This window comes from Haliotis cracherodii, unplaced genomic scaffold (assembly GCF_022045235.1).
Source record: "Haliotis cracherodii isolate W230 unplaced genomic scaffold, xgHalCrac1.p SCAF_9, whole genome shotgun sequence".
Taxonomy (NCBI): domain Eukaryota; kingdom Metazoa; phylum Mollusca; class Gastropoda; order Lepetellida; family Haliotidae; genus Haliotis; species Haliotis cracherodii.
In genome coordinates this window covers 31,715,887-31,737,120 of record NW_027266343.1, presented here as the reverse complement: position 1 = coordinate 31,737,120, position 21,234 = coordinate 31,715,887, and the positions used below count along the sequence as shown (strand labels likewise).

Here is a 21,234-nt window from a genome sequence, read left to right as displayed (position 1 = left end):
GACCGAATGGAGTGAACTGTGTTTAGTGGGTGCTACAAGAGTGTGTATTTTCAGATCTCAACGCAAGTTTCAGAAACAGGAAATATCCTTATGTTTGCCTGCGGGGAAGGCGTGATGTTACACCTATCTGAACTAGTGGAATGTGTGGAAGGAGAATGTTACGAACGCTGTGTTTTTTTGTTGTTGGTGTCGATAAACATCTCCGTGTGTGTGTGTGTGTGTGTGTCTGTGTCTCTGTGTGTCTGTGTGTCTGTGTGTGTCTGTGTGTCTATGTATCCCTGTGTGTCTGTGTTCTTCTTAGCAACTTGCTTTCATTAACAATTAATACAACCCACTTGTCTTCAAGTAGAGAAACCGAAAGTAAGCATTGCAACCCCGAGACGTTCAGGTGGTTATGTTAAATATGAAGGTGCAGTTTGACGATGGAAACTACGACTTATACAATAGGTCGACATATCCGGATCCCACAAGATGTGAATGAATCATAATGAATCATTAAATTTTATTTTTAATACGATATCGAACATTATTTTATTTATCTCTAATTATGTTTAACACAGAACCCGTTGACTTTACTTAAGACCAAAACATATTTTGTAACCAATGATACAATTTGGATACCAATGATATATGGTTATTGCAACTTCTTCTTTAATGTTTTCCAGATCGACCAATCGCTGCAACGGATATAACATACCAGAAAACGTGAGTGTCTTTAAATATCTGTAGTGTTTCTATTCATATCGTGCACATTTTTTGTGACCGCCAGGTTCCATTGATAGGTAGGCATTACAGATATGTTGTTATATGGCGTGGTGCCAAGAAAGAAGACAATATATAGAACTCACCAAAGACCACATGTGTGCCACCATACAGAATAGAAATGGCCTGGAACATTCTTCAATCATGTAAATGGCTGTTTCTAAACCACAGTGTAACATTAATTAAAATGATCGGAAACAATCTACAATTGTGATCCATTATTCATTTGCAAATACCCAAAACTCTGTTTCTTGGGCTGTGTTAACGTAATGAGCTGCGTATTAACTTATTAAAAAATAATCCCACTTCAGCAGTTCTCCATTAATAGTTGAAGCAAAGGGACAAACGCTGTCTCTCTTATTAAGTCATTCTTACAGGAAATTGATTATATGTTTGGATTATTTTTTTAAATGCAACAAAGAGGGTTCGGATTGTTATCATTATTATTATTATCACTATGATGATGATGATGATGATGATTATGATTATTGTTTTTCTTAATAGACTATTATTATCACAATTAACTGACACTGATAATAAAAATTGTTCAGGATTGGGTTTTTAAAAAATTCTAATTCGGGAATGACACTGTTTTTGCAGACTTACAGTGAAGTAGGGTTCGTGTTGAGCGAATGGAAGTTGCTATGAAGGTATGCCAATAGATTATAGATAATACTCCACTCCACTCTCGGACTATTATAAACACACCTGACGTCCATTACGTTTTCAGCCATATCTGTCGGGGTTTTTTTTCTATTGCTTTATGAATATTCAAAACCTTCAGTGTATTATGCGGATCTGGCAATCATAAGTACCTGACGAATCTACAGTTTAGTCTAGGTAAATACTGTCACGGCTAAAATGCATGTTTATGCAAAGTGGTCGTAGTCGGCTGAGAGTTGGTTATTCAAAGTACATGTTAAGAAAATAAATGCTCGTGATTTCACACTTTCCATATTATTTACTTTAAAACCTAAACATGGACTGAACAATCAAACCAAAACTCAGTTTTTCAAGCTTTGTTTATCTATTATTCATATGTTTACGTATAACATGGAGTTTTTTCATTTTTCATAACAAGTTTTCCTTATTACCCCTTTAGAAAGCTGAGCATTGTTTGAACGACCAAGTCGTTCCCTAGATGTTTTTGCCTCGTTCGCCTATAGTTCGCACGTTTACGCATATGGTGTTTTTAGCATTTGTCAAAGCGAAAACTAGGATTTATGTATTTAAGTTCAATATGCCCATTCCGTTCAATGTTGTCTCTATGCAATGAACCGATGCAATATGACGGTGGTAGATATGCTTCAGCTGCCTGTATGTGGCCGTAATCTTATAGATCCAGGAATATAATCCGGATTAAACGAAAGTGGATAATCTAGGTCTAGATTTTCCAGGTTTTCTAGGTCCTTTGTTTGAGGATGATATATATGGAATATTCATAGGATTTTAATATAACACATCAGATAGTCTAGATAGTGGTTGTATTGGAATACCGTGCAACCGATTGCATGTTTATTTTGCTTTAGGTCGAATAGCAAATGATTGCTATAATATCTCCTATGATATAGCGGAGTATACCCTGGTACCGTTGCACCAACGCCACAGTAATTACAATAAATACGGTATAACCGTCCTGTTCAGCGCTTGAAATCAATTAGAAACCCATTTTTATCGCATATACTTACAATAAATGAAGTATGTATGAAGTATTATTATTATTATTATTTTACGAGCGAGTACAAATGTCCGGATTAATTAATCATGATTTTATGTTAATGTATATTTCATGCATTACATCTTCCCAATAAGGAAATTTTACCGTAGTGCATGTTCCCAGTGTAAAGACCAATATGTATATTTGACAGGTATACAATGAATCGTTGACACAAAGTATTGACTAGTAAAAATACTTCAGTGCCATTGTCGGCTTAACAGAAAGACCTCTATGCTCCCACCAACCCGGCACACACAATGTCCAGCTCAGGTCCGATACTCAACGTCCAAAGGAGATCAAGTACCATAATCATCAACTATATTCATAATACCTTAATCCCCGGATAAACATTGTTCTCGAGCATACCTGCCTGGGCGTATCATATTTCAACACCTTCACTGTAACGACGGCAAGCTAATATGTCAAGGGTATTCATTGAACACAACAGCAAATCAACAGCAATTGATTCAGAGTATATTGAAGGGAAGGTATTGCTTCCAATGCTCATCCATTCTGCCATGTATCTACATACATGTACTTGTTTACGGGTCTATCCTGTTCCTCTGACAGCGTGTATATATTAAGCCAGTGTGTCCAATTTGATGAATGACCATGTTCAGACAGGATCCTTGATATTGTTAACAAAAAAGACACAGTGTGGATGTTGCATTGCATGACCCTCATAATGTTTCCATAATCACCACCAGGGACCTCACGGTTCTTAAAGACGAGGTGCCAAAAGGGCATTTATGGCCCTGAAGAAATATCAGATTATATGATTACGGAAATGATAAATATATTCTTAATATGTAAAAGGATACGTTCATATGACTGGTATTAAACTGTTGCCTCTTTCGCTCTAAATCTTGCATGTCGTGGATGTATCACCTGATAAAGTGTCGTAGTATGGCCTTAAATATAAGTTGTCATTATGAAAGGGGACCCATATGACTCATATCAAACTATTGCCGTTTTTGTTGTAAACCTTGCATGTGCTGGACGTATGACATGATCAAGTACCCGGGTTTCCTCCATAGGCACACAATTGTTTGACAAAAACTTTCTGGGTCAGCTTCAAACAGATTTAGATTATCACGAGGCTTGTGCATGGTGCGTTTTTGATCAGATGTCAGAAGCTTTGGAACCCATCAACGAGCTGATACTTTCTTCTTTGCCAAAGTTTCTGTGATAATGGAATGTCCTCTCTCCTGGGAATTGTCTGCTGAACTAGCAGTATGACGCTCAGTCATTCACCGGTCGGTCATCACCATTCCTGTTGTTACTGACAGGCCTTCCACGACGATGGTCGCCTGCTAGGCTCGTCGTGCCACCGTTAAACTCTGCTGCCCAACTTTTTACGGTAGCATAGGAAGGACCATCCTTCCCTAGTGTTGTACTCATATCTTGTGGATTGCTTTGGGTGTTAAGCCCTTTTCTACAAGTACTTGATCACTGCACGTTCCTCCTCTTTGTCCATTTTCCAAAGGTCACATACCGCTGCTTATTTTATTGACTTGTCACAACGACACACCTTGCTCAGTTGGCTCGATTTTTGTGGATATACCTCTAAGACATCATGTGATGTCCACAACAAAATAGTTTATTATTACGCAATTCCTTCTTTGTGAGGAGGCTAAGAACTTATCATTCAACGCTCGTAAAATATTCACAACTTTTGTCTTTATTATGTTAAGCAGAACTAATAAGACAAATGAAACTTTACCATACTTTGTTCTATGTGCAGCATTGAACTTTTCACTGAGTTAAATTATTAATGGAATCAGTTGAGTTCCTTTTACGTCTTGTAGTTAATGTGTGAGAGTTGTTTAACAATTTACTTTTAACGTTCAGCTTGCAGCCAACTGCATGTAACATTCAAAGGTACCTTTTACTTTTTGTCAATGAAGGTGTTCTAATTATTCCTGTGCTGCTAAGGGAGCGATAGGGTGGCCCAACTGTTTGTGTATTCGCTCGTCACGAACAAATCCCCTCGTAGGAAAACTGAAATATTGGCTAGAACACTCGAACACTCTGAGATGGCAAACTTTGATATCGGTCTTTAATGAGGCTATAAACGTAGAAAATGCATTGAATACAGACAAGATTGTTGCAATGTTGCATGCCTTCAGGCCTCACTATATCATAGCAATTTCTTTGGTTTCTGTCAATAGGCTGACAATTACTTCCCAGATTCCACTATTCGCTTTCATAGTGTGTCAGTAGATAGTGTAACATCACGTGACACCATCCTTTCAGATCTGTAGCAGGTGTTGCCCCTCGGGACAAAACATATTCTTCATCACATCATGTTTGGGATAACAACGTTTTACAACAACACAATAGATAAATAATTTCAAAGATCACTAATAAAAGTGGAAAACCTGTAACATATTCATAAATATAAATTGTCAATGAAAGAGCCAAAGCAGACTCGATTGTAAAATCAAAGCGGCAGTACCCTTTCAATATTCGTAAGAAATCTCTATTTTACGATTCCGACTATATCATGAGCATGTGTTTAGGAATCACTATCAAATAGCGATGCACAAACACATGCAAAGGCAAGTCAACTGTTACCTGAAAGAAACAAGGGAACATGTGGTACCAGTCAAAATAGGGAATTGCATCGGACATACTTTTTGTCACTGATACTTCAAATTTTGTAGATGACGTCCACGTGGCTACCATCCAAGTTTTGAAAGCTTAACTGAGGCCTTGAATGTTGTAATATTAATCAAACATCTGAAAACATTCAAACATGAAGGAATATCGAATAATCGACAGTCATGTTTCTCGTTGTTCATTGTTCCATTAACCAAGTACACAATATGGTTTCGTTCATAGAATCTTTCCTGTAATCCATCTTAATCCACTGCCGATATATTATCGGACATATTTAGAATGCAAGTCAAATGAGGCTATTCACTATAACACATATGCCCGAAGTCCCACAATCCGATAAACATTACGACCGTTGTTTTTAACAAATGAAGTGCAAAACATGCCTTTGTAAAGTTGACCGTAACATGGAACTCCACGAGATCTGACTTGTTAAATCTCCGCCATATCATTCCTACAGTTGATTTTCTCATGAGTAGCAAAGCAGGATTGTCGGAATTGATGTGGTGAGTTGTTTCAGTCAGTGAGCCATGCCAACACGGCTTTAAATCTGCTTCAAGTTTTAACACTTTGATCAAGCACAATGCTAACTAGCCTTAGATTGTATTGTTTCCGCGGGTGGTGCCAGTCGCTTGACTAACTGTCCGTAGCAATTGTACTGATATCAAACGGCCCTGTCTCCTATGGGACGGGGATTCTGATGGATAATTGTATTACCTAAACCTCCTACAGGCCTTGGCAATTCCAACTTGACTCCATGACAGGGATATCCGACTTCAAAGATGTAACTGTGGGTCCGATTTCCAGAGGTGAGTCCGTCATCATATGACCGATGGCCATCGACTAGTTCTACTGTTATGGCTGTGTTAAGTTATACCTGGCGGCGGTAGGCCAGTGGTTACATCGTTCACTCAGCACACTGTGGAACAGGGTCAACGCCTTTTATGGCAACCATTTCTTTTTGCAACCTTATTTGTGTTTGTCCTTTGACTCCGAGTGCAGGAATATTCTAGCTGTATGTAAATAACCGTGTGTGGACCAGACAGTCTAGTTATCAATATTGTGAGCAACGATATACGCCGTCGAGATGTTGATACGCCATCAACCAAGGCACCGAGCCTGATCATCCGATCTTCGCCGCTTACGATATCGTAGGTTGCTAGGGACCAGTTGTAACCAGGAAGTGACGTAAAATGTAACTTTCACGAAGGTGTCAATTTGTAGATTTATACTCATATAACAGTTTGACTATTCCGGTTCATAACGGTTTCATGAACACCATCAACATTGGAATGAGTTGGTGAGTGTAACGCCGCTTTCAACAGTATTCCCGTTAAATCACGGTGTGTTAGCTTGATGTGGGAAGGAAACCCTAAGTGATGCAGGTCTCAGGCGCTTATCACTTTGGTGAAACCGTCGAACACGTGTATGGTGCTGACCTACCTAGAAACATAATCGGGACCAACCCGCGATCAAGTCTCTCGGACGCCTAAAGGACGCCAATCTACACGGCGCCTTAGACGACTGGGCCACCCGCCTTCCTATTAAGTTCAGACGTGCGTACGTACATCCTAGATTGAATATGAATTTCAACAATTTTCAGTGGGCATATGGAAGCTGAGGCAATGCCTATTTAAACCACGGCATGTAAAACTCCGCCCAAATCCCTGGACTGTCAAACATATGCCTGTTAAAATGGGTGTCATGCTAGACAAGTCTGTGATAAGAGATGTGGAATATGCCAAACAGTATTGTAGTGTATAAAACTATTTAGGTGCATGTAATTGCATTACCATGATATGCAGCAAGCAGCTGCAAGACAGTTACAACATAGTCATGAATATAAGCTGATATATCATCTGTTTCCATGTGTATCACCGCCTCGCCAGCAGGGGTTTTACGCCTCGGTGAGGTCTCTAAATGTGAAAACGGTTTATTGCACTAAGTTTAGATGTCTGTTTAAACATGGGAGGACATTCACAAAGAAGCCAACAATCGCGTGCTTGTATACTTTCAGGAGAATTGAAACTCCATACATCTTTCGTGTATTTTCAAGTTTGTTCGTACACGATGGCATTCTTTTGTATGATAGAAGGGCTTAGGGCTAGGGATATTGGTTGTGGTGCTGTGGTGATTAAGTATTACTAAGATTATTTACCCCACATTTGAAAAGTGTTATAGATGAGTGGATTTAATGTCCTTTTTAGCAATATATTAACAAAATCACGCACGGCGAAAACAAGAATGGGCCATGTTGTATCCATGTAGGAATAAAACCCACGTCCTCGGCGTGACGATCGAACGCCTCAACCACTGAGCCAGCACGTACAACATTGGACAGTGTAGACGTTAAAAGGTCGCAGAAAGCAAGATGGGCTACCTTGGAGTTCGAACCCCGTGTGACGAGTGAATACCGGTCCCACGCGGATCCCCTATCTCACTACCCGTGTCGGTGAGCGTATAACACACTTGCTTTATTCTCTGGACAGCACCGAGTCTCGGGCTGGGCGTCTCTTGAACGTGTAGTTATTGTTGCAACGGGACACAGATGCAGGAATGCGTCGACACAAAGGGTCGGTGTCATCTTTCATGCTGAAATCTTTCCTAACACAAACAACTGATTCATAAGCAGTGAGAAATGTAGGGTACACAGAGTTCAGAAATATAAACTACTGTCTCAATGTTTGGGACAATTGTTTTGACAGGTCGCGAGAGAGGCAACATGTTTCCTTGTTTCGTCTATCCCGCGCGTAGTGTGGCTGGTTTTCCATGATGTTTAAAGACATTTGAGACCCTTTTATTAAAATAATAACATTTTCGTGACTGTTCTTTTCTGTTGACCAAGATCTGTTGTGTTACATGCTTTATTTAACATGCTCAAAATGTGTACAACTGTCACATATAGATGTACATTACCGGCACATACATCTGTATATTACTGTCACATATAGATGTATATTACCGTCACGTACAGATGTATATTACTGTCTTATACAGCTGTGTATTACTGTCACATAAAGATGTATCTTACCGTCATGTACAGATGTATATTACCGTCACATACAGGTATATATTACCGTCACGCACAGGTGTATATTACCGTCACATACAGATGTATATTACCGTCACATACAGCTCTATATTACCGTCACGCACAGGTGTATATTACCGTCACATACATGTCTATACTACCGTCACGGGCAGATGTATATTACCGTCACATAAGGTAAATATTACCGTCACGTACAGGTGTATATTACCGTCACATACAGATGTATATTACCGTCACATACAGATGTATATTACCGTCACATAAGGTAAATATTACCGTCACGTACAGGTGTATATTACCGTCACATACAGATGTATATTACCGTCACATACAGATGTATATTACCGTCACATACAGATGTAAAGTACCGTCACATACAGATGTTTATTTCCGTCACATACAGATGTAAAGTGAGTTAGTGAGTATGGTTTTACGCCGCTTTTAGCAATATTCCAGCAATATCACGGCGAGGGACACCAGAAATGGGCTTCACACATTGAACCCATGTCGGGAATCGACATGGGAAACGCTTTAAACCACTAGGTTACCCGACCGCCCACTGGTGTAAAGTACTGTCACATACAGATGTATATTACCGTCGCAACCTTATGCTTATTACCGTCACATACAGATGTTTATTTCCGTCACATATAGATGTAAAGTACCGTCACATACAGATGTATAGTAAACGTGTAACTGTGTAACGTGGTACTGTGTGTACCTTATTCAATATGCCAACAGGACCTGTGTATGCACTTGTGACATGGGAACACTACCAGTAACACCTGGACTGTGCTTAGTGTCTCATGACGAGTGCGATGATATATGAGAACACGAATTTTGTATTGCTATCATGTACAGCTTTAGCTGATGCAAGGAATAGTCTCCATAAACATCTGTTTGACACTTTAAACCACAGAATTCACCGTTGTATGCCCCACGTTCTTTCGGGTCAAACCATATCAACATTCATTTTATAATAGTGCAATATATTTATGTTACATAAGGTGAGTTGGTGAGTGAGTAGGGTTTTACGCCGCTTTTAGCAATATCACAGCAATATCACGGCGGGGGAAACCAGAAATGGACTTCACACATTGTACCCATGTGGAGAATTGAACCCGGGTCTTTGACGTGACGAGCGAACGCTTTTCCCACTAGGCTGCCCCACCGCCCCTTATGTTACATATAATCACTTGGATGAGTTTCATCGAATGGTGTGTGAGTAGGATGTCCTCAGTAGTAATTGGGATTTCAGTTCCCATAATAAAACATATTGATAAATAAACAACCGTCGCAGAGTGGTCCAGACATATTAACCGAGCAAAGTGCACGTGTTAATATCCCTGACACAGCATATATTCCATTATGTCACTGCTCTTAAAATGATATATACATGCACAATGAAATGTATTCGATAACCCTCACAACCTCGAGTGTAAGTTGATATGCAAAGAGATAATTACCAAGACTCGTTAATCCAAAATGGGTTTTTTCAACCATCGCCCGGTTTCACGGAGTTTTACTGCATACACTCGAACCCCATCCTATCCACCGTCACCCAAACTCCCCCCCCCCCCCCCCCCCCCACACACACACACACACACACACTCCAGCCCCTACCCCTTACTCCACCTCACTAATGCTTCATCCAGCCCTTCACTAACCCGGCCGCCTCCGTGGTCTAATGGTAGAGCGTCCGCCCGGAGAGCGGAAGGTCCGGGGTTCGATCCCGTCATACCAAAAGACGTCAAAAGATGAAACTTGTTGTTACCCTGTCTGGCGCTCGGCATTAAGGGGCTAAAACAAGGACTGGTCGGCTCGGAGTCAGTATACTGTGTCTGAGTGGGGTATTCATGTTAAACTGCGGCATGGTATCTCAGTGTGCTAGCACTATAAATCGGCATCCGTCCGGACTAGTACAAGCAGCCACACACACACATATACACGTGCATGCACGTGGCTATATAAGTGCAATAATCTTGGACGCGACGTTAAACCCCATTTCACCTCACCTTCACTAACCCACCCCATTCCACGTCTTCCAAACCGTGTCCACTTTGCACGCGTTCTCTATTGGCTACATAAATGACAATACTATTAATTTTACAGAACCCTTCATGACACAGTGATCATCCATAACGATTAATCAAAGGTTCAATATAGATTCAGTCGTGACCCCCCGCAGTTAGGAGAAAATCAAACAACGTTTCCTTGGGAGAGACAATGACCACCTACACACGCCAATGTATGCATGATATAGATCGCTACAACTGCTTTGTGAACGAAACAAAAAAACACCATATGGATAGAGACAGTTTGTGGCGATAATGTACGCGATAATGGAGACAATATCGCGGGACAAAAAAGATGATACTAACTATTGGGAAACTAACAGTTGTCCTGTCGAGGTCACATCGACCTATCTTTTGAGTTATGTGCGTTTCGTGTTCCTCGACATTATCTAAAAACGAATGTGACACAATTATATTCACCTCCAAAAGAAACGTGAATACCATACATGTTGGTTAATATATGAAGACTTACTCACATTCTAGACGTACAAGACTGGTTCGATGCACAAAAGAACATAAGGTATGTTGTGTGAACCGATGCTTATGAACGAACGAATCACATATGACGTCATAGATCCATGACTCGAGATGCACCATTTGACTCGTGCAGAATTAGCGTGTAAAGTTTGGAAATCACGTGCAGCATGTCGTGATAAAAATACAGCCACTCTGTGGTACACCTGGCTGATTGTTAGTTTGGGCATTAACTGGTACACGTTGGAAACATCTTTCCTTAAATTACATACTTCTCTATGTGTTTCTATGGTTCGCGTTTCTTTTGGCGGTGAGCATAAATTTGGCTTTCACGTGATACATGACGTAATTTGTGTTATTTCAACAATCTGCCGCAGGAATAACATTTGTTTGAAATATGTAACCCAACGTCCTATGTGACAAAGCTTGTAGTATGTATTGATTAGTTGTGAATTAGATTTAAATAGAAATTATTTATATTATCGTTCACTGATCCCACAACGTGAAGCAGAGGTATCACGTTATGTTGAGATGTAGTGATGTTCATGTATTCTGTTAATTTATTTGTATACTCAAATAAGGCAATGAGGGGTGGTGGGTAGCCTAGTGGTTAAAGCGTTCGCTCGTCACGCCGAAGACCTGGGTTCGATTCCCCACATTTCTGGTGTCCCTCGCGGTGATATTGCTGGAATATTGCTAAAAGCAGCGTAAAACCATGTTCATTCACCTATGACCAATTCAATCCAATGACCTATGTGTTTTACCTGGTCAAGTACACTTATTGGAAATCCCCGTGATGGCAAAATGCCAACTGTAAAGAGTCTTGACACCCGGTGTTCATATAAGGGTGTCCTGCGTGACGATAGCTGTCACACACTAGGCCACGGTGAGGATGTCTGTACTGAAACTCTATTTATATCTCACCTGGCGTGACTATCAATACAAACTCTGTATTTACTCCAATGGTATAATTTTCCGTGTAGCTCGTGTTACGTGGAAGACGGTCATCAGCTTGTCATGTCACAGGCACAGCTGGGTCCCATTCCGCCCTACACTGATCGTCAAACACAATGTTACATAATATGGTGCTTCCACCTTCCTTGTCTCCGTCAAACACAATGTTACATTATATGATGGTTCGACCTTCCTTGTCTCCGTCAAACACAATGTTACATAATATGGTGCTTCCACCCTCCTTGTCTCCGTCAAACACAATGTTACATTATATGGTGGTTCGACCTTCCTTGTCTCATTCAAACACAATGTTACATAATATGGTGCTTCCACCTTCCTTGTCTCCGTCAAACACAATGTTATATTATATGGGGGGGATCGACCCTCCTAGTCTTCGTCAAACACAATGTTACATTATATAGTGGTTCGGCCTTCCTTGTCTCCGTCAAACAAAATGTAACATTATATGGTTGTTCCACCTTCCTTGTCTCCGTCAAACACAATGTTACATAATATGGTGGTTCCATCTTCCTTGTCTCCGTCAAACACAATGTTACATAATATGGTGGTTCCACCTTCCTTGTCTCCGTCAAACACAATGTTACATTATATGGTGGGGATCGACCCTCCTAGTCTTTGTCAAACACATTATTACACTGTATGGTGGTTCGGCCTTCCTTGTCTCCGTCAAACACAATGTTACATTATATGGTGGTTCGACCTTCCTAGTCTCCGTCAAACAAAATGTTACATTATATGGTGGTTCGGCCTTCCTTGTCTCCGTCAAACTCAATGTTACATTATATGGTGGTTCGGCCTTCCTTGTCTCCGTCAAACAAAATGTAACATTATATGGTGGTTCGGCCTTCCTTGTCTCCGTCAAACTCAATGTTACATTATATGGTGGTTCCACCTTCCTTGTCTCCGTCAAACAAAATGTAACATTATATGGTGGTTCGGCCTTCCTTGTCTCCGTCAAACACAATGTTATATTATATGGGGGGGATCGACCCTCCTAGTCTTCGTCAAACACAATGTTACATTATATAGTGGTTCGGCCTTCCTTGTCTCCGTCAAACAAAATGTAACATTATATGGTTGTTCCACCTTCCTTGTCTCCGTCAAACACAATGTTACATAATATGGTGGTTCCATCTTCCTTGTCTCCGTCAAACACAATGTTACATAATATGGTGGTTCCACCTTCCTTGTCTCCGTCAAACACAATGTTACATTATATGGTGGGGATCGACCCTCCTAGTCTTTGTCAAACACATTATTACACTGTATGGTGGTTCGGCCTTCCTTGTCTCCGTCAAACACAATGTTACATTATATGGTGGTTCGACCTTCCTAGTCTCCGTCAAACAAAATGTTACATTATATGGTGGTTCGGCCTTCCTTGTCTCCGTCAAACTCAATGTTACATTATATGGTGGTTCGGCCTTCCTTGTCTCCGTCAAACAAAATGTAACATTATATGGTGGTTCGGCCTTCCTTGTCTCCGTCAAACTCAATGTTACATTATATGGTGGTTCCACCTTCCTTGTCTCCGTCAAACAAAATGTAACATTATATGGTGGTTCGGCCTTCCTTGTCTCCGTCAAACACAATGTTACATTATATGGTGGTTCGACCTTCCTTGTCTTCGTCAAACACAATGTTACATAATATGGTGCTTCCACCCTCCTTGTCTCCGTCAAACACAATGTTACATGATATGGTGGGGATCGACCCTCCTAGTCTTCGTCAAACACAATGTTACATTATATGGTGGTTCGGCCTTCCTTGTCTCCGTCAAACACAATGTTACATTATATGGTGGTTCGGCCTTCCTTGTCTCCGTCAAACACAATGTTACATTACATGGTGGGGATCGAGCCTCCTAGTCTCCGTCAAACACAATGTTACATTATATGGTGGTTCGACCTTCCTTGTCTTCGTCAAACACAATGTTACATAATATGGTGCTTCCATCCTCCTTGTCTCCGTCAAACACAATGTTACATGATATGGTGGGGATCGACCCTCCTAGTCTTCGTCAGACACAATGTTACATTATATGGTGGTTCGGCCTTCCTTGTCTCCGTCAAACACAATGTTACATTATATGGTGGTTCGGCCTTCCTTGTCTCCGTCAAACACAATGTTACATTATATGGTGGGGATCGAGCCTCCTAGTCTTCGTCAAACACAATGTTACATTATATGGTGGTTCAGTCTTCCTTGTCTCCGTCAAACACAATGTTACATTATATGGTGGTTCGACCTTCCTAGTTTTCGTCAAACACAATGTTACATATATGGTGGTTCCACCTTCCTTGTCTCCGTCAAACACAATGTTACATTATATGGTGGTTCGGCCTTCCTAGTCTCCGTCAAAGAAAATTTTATATTATATGGTGGGGATCGACCTTCCTAGCCTTCGTCAAACGTAATGTTACATTACATTGTGGGTTTGACCTTCATAGTCTTCGTCAAACACAGTGTTACATTATATTGTGGGGGTCGACCTTCCTTGTCTCCGTCACACACAATGTCACATCATTTTGTGGGTTTGGCCTCCTTATTCTTCGTCAAACACAATTATTACATTATATGATGGGATGTTACAATGTTGCATGTAAGTAACATCGATCGCTCCCAACTTTCCCCGTTAAAAAACAGGTACAGTTTTACGTCCCTACAATTCCAGTTATAACACAGGTTAAAACGCAGCAACTATTACTATATACGCAGTGTGATATACAGATTTAGATGCAATTACAGACGATGATAGCGTAATATGCGAACCCCCAACCCATGGTGCTAGGCATGGGTTCAAGTCCCAAGTTGTCCCGATTATGATCCTTGGATCATACCCACGCCCACAGTAGCAAACATCCACTACCTGCCTGACTGTTGTTCACACATTAAGTTAACACGTGATGGTGTGATAGAAATACGCTTTGTCACTTACTCGAGGACACATACACATAAATCTAGTCATATCACATTACAGCGTCGACAATGACTGACATAATTTGTGAATGCCAGGTGGTATCCTTCTGTTTACTAGATAAACACGGTACGTTGACTAAGCACAAGGATCTACTTATAGGCACTGTTTGCACCTCAACACACGTTGCCCCGCCCTCGATTTTACTCCTCACATGACACCAGTTTTTCCTTGAAAGACATCACTTCCTTCTTCTGTTGCCCATCCTGCTTTCAACTAGTGTGTCGCTCAAGTCCAGTTGTCGATGTACAAAACAACCTTAGCGCTACGACTGCCATCAGTTTATGTTAAGCCATGGCAGTTTGGATCACCTTAGTGGTAAGATCGCTTTGTACAACGGCACCCTTGCCGTACATATACATACAGTGAATGATAGATTTCTCAACACTACCATGTTCCAACATGTCTCACGTACACATGCGCCGTGGTTCAAGTTGTAATGCACGATCTCTGTCCTGAGTTGCGTCCCTTTGACATGTCAGGATCCTCTGTTCGAAGCCCATTTTCTCTTTGATTAAGGTGTTTGGTCTGACAGCATGATAAATGTGACCATGGGTTTGACCGTCTGGATAACTTTGAAACGTCAACGGTAAAAAGTGTCATGTTCAATACTAATTACTAATTAGTTAGTACTAACTCACTCATACTTAATAGCTTCATGACATCCACATCGTAACATACCAATTCCTCCACATTAGATTCTGTATAAGAATATATCTATTATTAATCCTGGAAATATGGGTGACATATACGTCAAAGTATTGTGGCTGTGTTTGGGGTTTTCTGCCCGGCTTTTGTAAACGATGTTCTCAAAACAGGATTCCTCTGACCACACTCTCTTGCCTCCTCCTCCGACGAAATTGACTTCAGTATTATCGATTTAACCGATTTCGATATAACCGTAGTTGTGATTCGGGGAGAAAACAGGCTCCATGTTTGGCGTTGGAGCCACATGCGTGTCATGAGGAGCGGGTGCTTTCAGTGTGTCATCTGCAGGTTGTGTAATGTACCTCGACGCCGTGAAGCGTTGCGTGTGCTCTGTATGAACCATATATTGTCAGAGTCGTATGTTTACAAGTTGCGGTGATATAGCTAACAAAGTGTTGACTGAGTTAGTGGTGGGCGTGTGGGTGAGAGGGTGAGTTTTAGTTATATCACGGCGAGTCATCTATTAAGAAGCCTACAGTGATGCAGAGCCTTACACGTTTGAATGAGTGATTGAGTTGGGTTTTTACGCCGCTTTTAACACAACATGTATTCCAGTTATATCACGGCGTGTCAGCTTAATGTGGGAGGAAAGCCCGAAGTGATGCAGGTCTCAGACGTTTACCAATTCGGTGAAACCCACGAACAGGGGTATGGAGCTGACAAACCTAGAAACATAATCGGGGCGAACCGGGATCCGAACCCACAATCATAGATTTCTGGCATGACCTAAACGGGGTGAACCCACGATCAGCGCATCTTTGCACTGTTAAGGGAAGCAACTCTCTCATCCCACCTTCACCCAACCACCAAACACATTCTTGACACGAGCACGCAATTAAATCCCAGTGTCCGACATCCCCACTTCAGAACATGTTTGCGTACAGCCTAGATACATGTATGTCAGAACCGAGACACACGACCTCAATCTGTTTACCGTCGCTAACCTTTGCCGATTATATATGAATTTGTAGCAGATACTTGAACGAAACATACGAATAAAGGAGAATCCGGTAAGCTACTAGGCGGAATATGAACCACTTATCCTTGTCCCTAGGACAATGCGTGCGTATAACGTCTAATTATAGAATAAATGAGCTGTAGAAAGGTCTCAATTAAGTGTGGTGTTTAAACAAACGGAAGTGATATGTAAATATGTTTATAAATACACAGTGACATTAAACAAACAATGACAAGATAACATTAGGCGATGTCATCACGTGTATCCTTAGTGTATCTTTATTTGATTATCAGTGATAACGTGTATAAGAGATGGGCATTAGATTACATGCATGTGTCATGCCGTCTGATGGAGCGATTCATTATCAAATGCATACCCTGGCGCAAGCTGTTGATTGTGTACAAGCTCCGTGGACATGTTTATGGGTTTGATAACGGTGTCTCCGTTGATGGTAGTGGTGGTGGTGGTGCGGTTTGTGTGAGATCTTAGCGTTAAGATTGTTTTGAAGTTGTAGCGTTACGATTGTCGCGAAATGAACTTAGCGTTAGGACTGTCGAGGGGGTATCTTAGCGTTAGGATTGTCGAGAGGGGATCTTAGTGTTAGCATTGTCGAGGGCGGACCTAAGCTTTGCGATCGTCGAGAGGGGATCTTAGCGTTAATACTGTTGAGAGGGGATCTCAGCGTTGAAATTGTCGCGAAGGGATCTTAGCGTTAGGATTGTCGAGAGGGAATCTTAACGTTAAGATTGTTGTGGGGGGATTTTCGCGTTTGGATTGTCGCGAAGGGATCTTAGCGTTAAGATTGTCGAGAGGGGATCTTAGTGTTAGGATTGTCGAGAGGGGATCTTAGCGTTAAGATTTTCGTGAGGGGATCTTAGCGTTAAGATTGTCGAGAGGGGATCTTAGCGTTAAGATCGTCGAGAGTGGATCTTAGCGTTAAGATCGTCGAGAGGGGATCTTAGCGTTAAGATTGTCGAGAGGGGATCTTAGCGTTAAGATTGTCGAGAGGGGATCCTAGCGTTAAGATTGTCGAGAGGGGATCATTGCGTTAAGACTGGTGACATGACTGTCCATAAGTTACATATACTGGTCATAGGCGGCGACTAATTGATCGGGTGGTCACGCTCAGTGAATTAGTTAATTGTATATCATCGTACCCCGCCGGCGTGTGAGATTGCTCATTATATCAATCACAGGTCTGTCTAGTCCAGGCTCGATTATTTACAGCCCGCACGACAACGATGGAAAATTGTTGACTCCGGGGTTAAACAATATTAACATCGTTTATAACTGAGTAGAAGCTTTGCATTATATATGCGAGTATAATTATTTCTGAAGAAGAATACACCATGCATCATGCTCCATACAGGTGTAGCTGTATCCACATTGATGTGGATGCAAACACATCTCATTCAGTAGTTAATCCAATACTTCGTACAAAAATAAACGCATTCGGGGCTCGGTTGCCATCATCAAATACGCTTTTGCAGACACTCTCGGTGATGGCTATTCACAACCTGCGAACATATTGTCTATCCTCCGTGGTAACTATTGACAGGAAATCCGGAGTAACGTGGTTTAATTTAGTTTCAGGGTCGATAATCGAATTCACGAAGACGTGACTACCGCTATGTTTACTTTTCATTTGTTTGTATTGACGATTCTCTAAACGCAATTTAGCAAGTCCCTTTATGCCCGGTTTAACATGCTGATGAAACTAATGTAAACATTGCTGGTTGATCTGTTTAAAACCGTTTTTTATAAATATTAATTGTAGTAGCAGTATTAGCGGTGGATGCTAAGAATAAGCTACGTCACGTCGATGGGTATGAAGGTCGGGCGTATCTTAAAGGCGGACTGTACGCCAGTGTACTTCCAGCTTAAGGCCTATTGTTATATCAAGGGATTTGTATCTAGCTGATACGCTGTCTCCCAGAAAATTAGGGTATTCGCTGCTGGATAAATATCCACTGGAATCTATCTTAACCGAACTATGACTAATCCGGATATCTGTCAATACCGGACCAAATTTACGGTCCCGAATCTACCACGTTAATTTATCATTAGGTAAATCTTAAATAAATATTTCTTTAAGTTTGTTCATACATGACATGGGGCTGTGGGGTATCCTAGTGGTAAAGTGTTGGCTCGACAGGCCGAAGACCCGAGTTCAATTCCCCACAAGAATATGATGTATGAAGCTCGTTTCTGGAGTCCCCCGCCGTGATATGGCTGGAATATTGCTAAAAGCGGCGTAAAACACTACTCACTCACTCACTCATATTTGACACAAGGAAGACAACTCCCAAAGATAAATCTAATAATCTATAATCTTATTAATCTGGACCACCATCTCCCACCTTCAGTTTCATGCACGTTCGGTTTAGACAGGTTCCACTGTGCATAAAAAAAGTTGGCAAACAAAGAAGAAAATTTGCTAGGGTTGTCAATTGTCCAAGCCTACACCCAATCGTAGACCACCCAGGTAGAGGTTGTTCATTTTAATAATTATTCCATCATGGTAATTGTGGTTAATTGGTATTTATATAAGAAATGTCTTAGTGGGTGTATATTCATTGTATGCCTGCAAGTTCTTGCTATCTGCTGTGTGTTAATATTCAATACGGGTGCCTGCACCGACCCGGGGTAGTTGTATACGTAACAATGCACACAAACAATGAACTACACTTAAATCGCGATCTGTGGTTCCCTCACAACACAGCCCCGCGGAGCTCTGGCTTATCTGATCTGAAAACAATAGGCACTAATCATTATATCTCAACATTTGGCTCATTTATGCGTTAAAATTATAGGTATAGGCGATGAGCACAGCAAGATAAACGAGCACGGGAATTACTACCAGTCTGTAGACGCGGTGCTGCCAAATAGCAGTAAGTTTCGTGCTATTATACAGCATGTGCCTTCTGACAAGAAGCCTGATACATTTTACCACACTATTATAGCGCAGCATCGCGTGTCAATCAATTTCTGCTATAATAAACTTGTAAAAGAGTTTATAGTATACATTTATGGGTACATACAAAAGCTTTGGACCTGGTAATTAGATTCAGGAATGTATATAGTTGTATTCTAATTATAGCCAGCTAGCTTCGGTTTAGTATCTTGATACATCCCCGTGATGTTCAACGGTTGAGGAAATTAATACATTTCGGTCAATCTAGGTTTATGTATAAATATGTATAAATTTCAGAATAATAAGGGAATGATGGTAATTGGCCGGTTTTACCATTTACTGTATCCTATATAAACAAGTATCATTTCCGGATATAACTGGCCGTAGCTGAGTTTTACTGCACATGATGCGTGCAATTAGCAGTATTCGTTCCCACACAAGTCACGTGTCCTCATTGAGGGCTGTGTTGATTGCTGGCTAGTTTATGAAACTGCTCTACTTTTAGAATCGACAGCCCAACATCTGCAGATATGAAGGTCAAATTTATAATTGCCAGTAACAGTAGACGTGGGCAAATATTTATAATAACATATAATTGAAATATGTTCCGCTTCTTTCCAATATATTTTTCATGTGCAAATCATGTGGAGAGAGTTTATTTGTGTTAAACTGTAGTCAGTTATAAAACAGGAGAATTCCAGATATTAATAAGAGGCATGATATAATAAGATATCAATAAGAAATGTTTAGCTCTAAATTGTTGTTCTAAATGATTAAAGGATTTCAGTTATTACAAAGTACATATGTGTGGAGGTACTAGCGGCCCAACACTGAATCTGTACTTAACTAAATAATAATAATACGCATGACATCATTTTAAAGTGTATTCTATCTTATTCGATAGTATGAACCTGTTGCTAGTATTGTGTGGAGGGATTTGGTAAAGGGGGGAGGGGGTTGGGGATGTTGAGAGCCCACATGGTAAAAGTACATCGCCATTCAGCTGGAACTATAGATTATGTATGAGGGAAAGCTTCTCTGGATGTGTGTGCCTCACTGGAGGAAGCGGGGAGTCGGGATGTAATATACAGTGCATAGGCTAAAATAGACCGAGGAAGCTAAAAATAACGCTAGCATTTAGCGTGACGCGAAGGATTATTTTACAAAGCGTCCACGTTACCGCAGCACTACAGATCTTAATCTGCTACAGTCAAAGACTGCTCTCCCGCTCTGAACGAGGATTCTAAACCCGCAAGGATCCTGACCCAGTCAGCGCTCCGCCTAGAAGCGGGAGGTGGGTCCAAGTTGGGCTGGCAGATATTACGGCGTGTTGTAGCGCGAGACACCAGCAATTGAGTCCGTCATATAAAGTGCTTTCGTTTTTTGTGATAAAGCGATTCGCTCCGTTGGCCATGTGTCACAATTGTGAACTGTTCCTCTGAGTTGGATTCAGTGGGAAATCTTTTCCGGGTTATGTTAAATGAATGAGAAGGAGAATCCTCTCCTAGCATTATAGGACTATGTGTTACAGTGCAAGGTAGGTTGGTTGTTTATTGACTGATATTTAGTTACATGTTTAGTATTGGATGAATCAAGGGTTTTACAATATGGACGTGTTGTCTCAGAGGACGTTTCGGCGTTCGGCGACTTTCAGTGACGACACGTGGTGATGATCGCCGCATGTACATGACAGCTACTAAAACTCTCTACAGGCCTTGTACCCTGGTCAATATCATGTCCATGTCAATCAGGCATTCGGGTCACTGGTGTATATTCATGAATATTAATGATGACTACTAAAACATTCTGCTTATTTTTATTTCGTTCATATCTAGTTTTGACGGGTCATGTAGTTAAGATAAGAAGTCCTTCAAGATCTACTATGCAAACACCATATGCCTTTAGGGTGTGGATGTGTCGTGTCGCAGCCTCTGACATATTTCCACATCATACATTCATCCATTTAGCTTGTGCGTTGATTGACAAGCAATCGGTTGAGAAAT

At 41.0% G+C, this 21,234-nt stretch overlaps 1 protein-coding gene across 9 annotated transcripts in view; it reads left to right on the top strand.

The window, feature by feature from the left end:
- Positions 1–21,234, top strand: part of LOC139452763 (5-hydroxytryptamine receptor 1F-like) — a 194,866-nt gene that overhangs the window by 119,412 nt on the left and 54,220 nt on the right. For 4 of the 9 annotated variants that reach the window (XM_071234361.1, XM_071234363.1, XM_071234367.1 and 1 more), the window contains one exon: positions 666–705. The gene's annotated coding sequence lies outside the window, so the exon portion shown is untranslated. The other 5 variants (XM_071234366.1, XM_071234365.1, XM_071234368.1 and 2 more) reach the window with 5 other exon arrangements.